Raw genomic sequence first — 7,110 nt, 5'->3', positions numbered from 1 at the left:
AAACAAAGTAGGTACAAAATAATTTTATATATATATATATATATATAAAATAAACAAAGTAGGTACAAAATAATTTTATATATATATATATATATATATATATATATATATATTCTCATTGTTTTTTATTTAAAAAGGAAAGGGATAATTAAAACACTAGTAATAGATTAAGAACACTAAACCATCCACAAACAATAATTCGTTAAATTATAATAATAACAAAAGATATTAACAATTCCCATAATTTGATTTCTGCCGTCAACGAAAAGGCAAAAAAGACACAATTGCGTTTGCCGGGAGTCGAACCCAGGTCTATTGCTTAAAAGGAAATTATCGTAACCGTTGGACTACAAATGCTACTTTTATGATTTAGATAATTTATATAAGATGAAAATATAATTAAAAAATCCAAGCGGAAGAGTGCTTATTTTCCATTTTTTTTTTCATCGTATTATTTCACTAAGTCTGAGCCATCGACAGATTGATAAAATAATAAATTGCTTGCTTTTCATTTCTGGCGTCAAAAAATAAGCAATTGCGTCTGCCGGGAGTCGAACCCGGGTCTATTGCTTGGAAGGCAATTATCCTCACCGTTGGACTACAAACGCATGCATGTGGGACTATTTCAATATATTTATATAATATAAAATCATAATAATAAATCCAAGCAGAAGAATTTTAAATTAGGAAATATATGCGCATCTATCATTGCTATTTAACAATTAACAAATATATTACATTCCCACGGATCTTTTGAAACTTGATTAAAAAAAACATAGTTAGACATTTTATTTTAAAAAATTTACGGGGCAAAAATAAAAACGAATTTAAACAACACCAATATAATGAATTCAAATTTTACCTTAATAAGATAATTTAATTAATCATGAATTAAAATTATCCTCTACAAATTTAAAATTATCAAAATATATTGAAAGATTTTAGATTATTGTCATAAAAGATTATCTATTCATCTCTTTACATATTTCCAAAATATCCTCTTAGATTATCAATAGATCCTATAAATACGAGTTCTTGGATATTTTATTGTGAAGGATGATTTTTTTTATTAGAATTTTTCAAAAATAATTTTTTTACCTTATGATCATGATACATTCATCTTTTTTTGTTATAAAAAAAAAATAGGATCATACAATTTATATACACTTTACGTCGATTAATTTTAAGATATTTAATTTAATCTTATAAAAATTTTCTATCCATTGTAAATCAGAAAACGTTCATATCAACCAATTTATTAACCTAGCACCATTAAAAAAATATTTATCTATTAATTCATCAGTTTACTGGTACTCATTTCTTATAAAAGTCTCCGAAAAACTTTGCTCTGAATTAATATATTTGTATATATAGTTTTCTAACCAAGGATTTTAACAAAATTACATTTTTCTTCCTTACCTCGGAATTTGTTAATCTGTATCAAAAGTTTAAGGTTTAAAGTAAACAAAGTAGGTACAAAATAATTGATACTTGACTTCGTCACGTTATTTTCTTAAAATATAAAAATATGTAAAAAAGTTTTTGAGAATCAATGGATAATTATAATATTACTGGGAGTATCCGTGACTATAGAATTTATCAAATTTATCAAATTTATCGATAAAATATATATACAACATATTATTCCGTTAATATATTTTTTTAATATTATCGGTGAAATTTAACTTCCATAGGTAATTATATTAATTTATGAAAAAAGGGACTACCGATAGAATTTTAATTTCATCAGTAAATTATTTTCGGAATTTTCGATGGAATCCTATTACCTGACGGAATTTTGAATTCCGTCGAGAAATCCCGACAAAAATAGGATTCCGTCATAAATCTCGAAAATAATTAGAGCGTGTGTGCCCTTCCTTCCTTACGCACGTGTTTCTTTGTGTCTGAAGGTGATTTTCTCCGGTAATCTTTGGGTAATCTCTCCTTCCCTACTTTTTTTTTTCTCCTTTTCCCAATCTCCTCTGGCTGGCAGCATTTCTAGGTTTCCGCCCGCCAACACGCGGCTGCCTGTGTTTGTTTGTTGCAAGCATTTTCGATCGTTAGCCGCATGCTGGAGGCTTTGCCAACCACTAGCATAAGGCCGATGGCAACGTAGCCGGCCGTCAAGTGGTCTTGTTGCAAGCTTGCAACTACAAGCTTGATTCACCGCATACTCTTTTGCTATGTTTGTTTGTGATTAAATTTTACTATATTTTAGTTTTTATGTAGTATACTACATTTACTGTTCTTCTTCGGCTAGACTACTCTTCTTCAGGTATAATTTAATAAATAGTAATTATATGTTATTTTATATGATTTATTTTAGATGTACTCGAAAAATAACATTGTTTGTTATTTATTTGATCTGAAATCTATGTTTTTTGTGATTTAGGTTGATACATACTATAAGTTAAATATATGGAAAAACAATCTAAGTTTCTTGTGATTCCCTATGTTGAATGTTTAATAGAAAGTGAACATTATGTCTGATCTAATCTATTAAGTTGTTAAATGAAAACTACCCCTACTATATTATTTTTGATTGCTTTATTTAAACTTAAATCAAATTGTACCAATTTAATAGTGTTTTAAATTGTATTCTCATTAGGTGATAATGTCTATGAATAAAGTTTGGATGTACAATATTAGAAAATGAATTTATTAGAGATAATTTTATTGTTAAAATTGAAGAGTTTGTGAACTTTGTTAAGAGTCATCCAGAATGTATGAATGGTGCCGAGTTATGGTGTCTGTGTAATCATTTGAAATGTAGAAATAGAGCCTTCCTTGATGAGAATACCGTGAAAGTACATATATGTAGAAATAATTTTATATCAAATTACTACAATTGATATTGTCACAGAGAATCTTATTTGTATAAACCAATTGAGTCTTCTAGTGGTTTGTCATCTGGCACAACTTTACTATGCCTGAATCATCAATCATTGATGTTCTAATGCAATCAATGATTCACAATATGATGAATGTTGCAGTTAATTATTTCAATAGAGATGAAATAACAACACATGAGTATCAACAACTATATGAAATATTAAAGGCTAATGAACGAGAAGTATGAGAAGACATTCTCTCTGGTCATTCTCAACTATCAACTACTGCAAGGTTATTGAATATAAAATAAGAATATTATTTTTTAGAAAGATGTTATAATGATATATGTCAATTGATGTCAGAGTTACTTCTTGTTGATAATATAATGACTGATAGTTTTTATAAACAACTGCATAATATTTTGGAATGAAGACAACGATTTGAGTGAATGAAATATATACTTATCCTCGTTATAACCATCGTACTCACATACTAGGGAAGAAAAGGAAAAATATTACTTGGAAAGTGATGTATTACTTTCCTTTAACCGCTAGACTTCACCGCTTGTATGCATCTCCTGCTACAGCTTACCACATGATGTAGCATCATGAACATGAGCATGAAGGAGGTATTATCTGTCATCCTTGTGATTCCCTTGCATGGAAATATCTTGATATTGTATTTTCTGTTGGGAGATTGTTGGTGCAATATTCCTCAGGTCAAGGTTGACCTAGTTTGACTGAGCTTGAATTGGGTCAAGCTCGAGTCTTAATGTTTATGTTTTGATGGTTTGACAATACATGTTAACAATACATGTTTGACAATACATGTGGACAACACATGAAGATTGTAGGTGCAATTGTTCATGTGGGGAGATTGTGAAGGAGAGTCAAGTAGGTCAAGGTTGACTGGATACTTTACTGGAAATCCTAGTGAGTGAAGCTAGGTGAAAGTCCTGGTGAGTGAAGTCAGACAAATGGAAAGTCCTAACTTGGAGGTTAGGCAAAGGAAATCCTAGTGAGTGAAGCTAGGTGAAAGTCCTGGTGAGTGAAGCTAGGCAAATGGAAAGTCCTAACTTGGAGGTTAGGCAAAGGAAGTCCTGGTGAGTGAAGCCAGGTGAATGACCTAGTGAGTGAAGCTAGGCAGTGAGGAAATCCTAGTAAGTGAAGCTAGGTGAAAGTCCTGGTGAGTGAAGCCAGGTGAAAATCCTAGTGAGTGAAGCTAGGTGAAAGACCTGGTGAGTGAAGCCAGGCAGAAGGGAAGTCCTGGTGAGTAAAGCTAGGCACGGGGAAATCCAGATGGGTCAAGATTGACCAGACATCTGGTGAAAGTCCAAGTAGGTTAAAGGGATTGACCGGATACTTGACACGAGGAAGAAAAGCCCAAGTAGGTCAAAGGCATTGACCGGATACTTGGCAAGAGGAGAAAAGTCTAAGTGGGTCAAAGGGATTGACCAGACACTTGGTGAGAGAGTCCTAGCTGGTCAAGGGTGACCGAATGCTAGGTTTTATGTACCAACAAGTCATGGTTGACTGGATGTTGGTTTAGGGGGTTTTGGACTTGGTTTTGGGCAAAAACCAAGATCTGGATCGATCAGCCGATCGATTGGATCATGCCCAACCAATTGGCTGATCGATTGGGCGAGTCCTCGCGACAAGCCTTCTCCCAATCGATCAGTGGATCAATTGGGGAGAAGCATCGCGCGAACAGAACATCTCTGGATCGATCAGCCGATCGATCAAGAGCCCCCAATCGATCAGGCGATCGATTGGGAAGCTACGATTTCGCGCGATAGGGTCTGGATCTATCGGCCGATCGATCCAGGTGTTTTCCCGAGAGCACAGAGGCGCTCTGGATCGATCGAACGATCGATCCAAAGCCTCCCCGATCGATTGGGAGCAATCCAATCGATCGGGATCCGACCGTTGGCATCATATTTAGCTGCAAGCATTCGATTCCTTCGGTAGAACTTACACTGTTCATCTCAGATCATCACAGCAACTTCAGAGCTCCTCCACAAAGTTCAGATCGTCAGTTCTTGAAGGTTCTTGTCGGTTTTCCAAGTCAAGAGGTGGATCTACAACTGAAGAAGAAAGCTAGGGTTAGGGTTCCTTTGTAAGCTTGTGCTATATTTTTGTTTCCCTTTCCCTTTCTTCTTGTAGTGTGAACTTGTAGGGCTTCTTCGCCTTCGGTAGTTACCGAAAAGGAGTGTTTTATTAGTGGAGGGTGCGTGAGTGTGTGGATCCTTGGACTAGTCACCTCTTCTTGAGGTGGATACCAAGTAAATCCTTGGTCTTAGCGTTGTGTTTGTTTTCTTTGTATTTTCCGCTGCATATCTTTGAATAAACAAGCAACGAAGAGCACGACAAGCGCACAGAGCTATTCACCCCCCTCTAGCTACATATTTGGTCTTAACAAGTGGTATCAGAGCGAGGTTGCTCTTCACCGGAATCATCGCCGGAAGGGGCAAAGCTAGAGGGTGAAGAAGTTGGAGCAATTCTACAAGTCAAAGACTTCATCACAAGAAGCTCAACTTCAAATGGAATTCTGAGATAGACTCGGATTCGACACGAGGGTGCCTCCACCATTCACCATGATAAGCTTCAATCTTTGGTGGTTAAGAATCGAGAATTTCTTAATGGTGGAGATAGAGCAATGGTTTGCTCTCATGGAAGGTTTCGAGACTCCAACAAATTCCAAGGGCAAAGTCCTCAAGAAAAGCAAATGGAGCCAAGAACAAATCCAAAGATGTGAGGCAAATGATAAAGTGACCAAGCTTTTGATCAATCTATTGCCTAGCCACATTCTTGGAAAAATTGGAGAGTTCAAGGATGCCAAGGAGATTTGGAGCAAATTGGCATCAATTCATGAGATCCCCTCTACTGTACCAGACCAAGAAAAATCCAAAGAGGGTGACTTATTGGATCAAAATAAAGAGCAAGAGGACTCCGAAGTTGAGAGATGCTCAACTTCCGAAGAAGAGGAAGTCCAAGAAGCTTCATCTTCAAAGGAATGCAATGAAGAAGGCAAAGAGGGAGCATACTCCGTGTTCCATGTACAAGATGATGATGAGGAAGCCTCCACCTCTGGGATTGAGAGGGAGCAATTTTCATTGACACCAGATCAAGAGCAAGAAGAAGCCTCTGTTGGTTGCTACTCGGAAAACCTAATGGTTCCACTATACAAAAATTTTGTACAAAAGTCTGAACCTTTTCCTAGCTACCATGTGTTCTTTTAAATTAAACTTGGATCGCCTGCGGAACTTAACACGTTTGATCCAAAGTTTAATCTATTTGTTCTTTTAGGTTTTGACTTGGATCTCCTGCGGAACTTAACACGTTCGATCCAAATCACCTAAGTTATTAATTCCATTAAATATTAATTTCCATAATTGATTCCCAGTACTGACGTGACGAGGCACATGACCTTCTTGGATATGGGAGCAACCACCACCGACTAGACAAAACCTTTTAAGGAAAGCTAATATTTAATTTCCTAAAATAACTTTAGGTTAACCGAAAGGAACAATCAAATCACAAGGAAAAGAAAAAACAAAGAACACAACATCGAAAATAAATTTGAAATACTAGAATCGTATGCTTCTTGTATTTGGTATTATTTCCTAAAATAACTAGTATGATGCGGAAAGGAAAAATACTAGTTATACCTTTTAGAAAAACCTCTTGATCTTCTACCGTATTCCTCTTCTAACCTCGAACGTTGTGTGGGCAACGATCTTCCGAGATGAGAAGCCACCAAAGCACCTTCTTCTCCTCCTTGTAAGATTCGACCAGCTCAAGTGCACCTCCAAGGATGAAGAGAAAACACCACCAATGCTCCAAGGGATATAAGCTTTCTCTCCTTCTTCTCCAAGCTTATATCCGGCCATAACTTGATTTCCAAAAGGAAGAAGAGGTTCGGCCACAACAAGGAGAAGAGAAAGCTTGAAGGGGCCGGCCACACCAAGGAAGAAAAGAGGGAGAAGAATAATAGAAGTTGTGTCTCATGAAGGCACCCCAACCCCCTCTTTTATATTCCTTAGCTTTGGTAAATAAGGAAATTTAATTTCAATAAAATTTCCTTAACTTTCCTTCACAACAATTAATTAAGAAAAATTAAATAAAATTTCCTAATTAATTGTATGTGGCCGGCCACCTCATGGAGAGCAAACAAGTCAATTTTAATCAACAATTAAAAATTCCTTATTTGTCTTCGGAAATTTTAAAAAATAAAATTTCCCTTTAAAATCCCTTCATGGTTGATAAAAAGAAATTTTTA

At 35.5% G+C, this 7,110-nt stretch overlaps 1 non-coding gene across 1 annotated transcript; it reads right to left on the bottom strand.

Annotated features, from left to right (window-relative positions):
* Positions 1–536: 536 nt before the first annotated feature.
* On the bottom strand, positions 537–608 carry TRNAG-UCC. Its single transcript has one exon. It is a non-coding gene; the product is annotated as a tRNA-Gly (tRNA).
* Positions 609–7,110: the final 6,502 nt, after the last annotated feature.

The sequence above is a fragment of the Zingiber officinale genome, chromosome 6A (assembly GCF_018446385.1).
Source record: "Zingiber officinale cultivar Zhangliang chromosome 6A, Zo_v1.1, whole genome shotgun sequence".
NCBI lineage: Eukaryota > Viridiplantae > Streptophyta > Magnoliopsida > Zingiberales > Zingiberaceae > Zingiber > Zingiber officinale.
The sequence above is the reverse complement of the archived record's forward strand: the minus strand, read 5'-3'. Positions and strand labels throughout refer to the sequence as shown.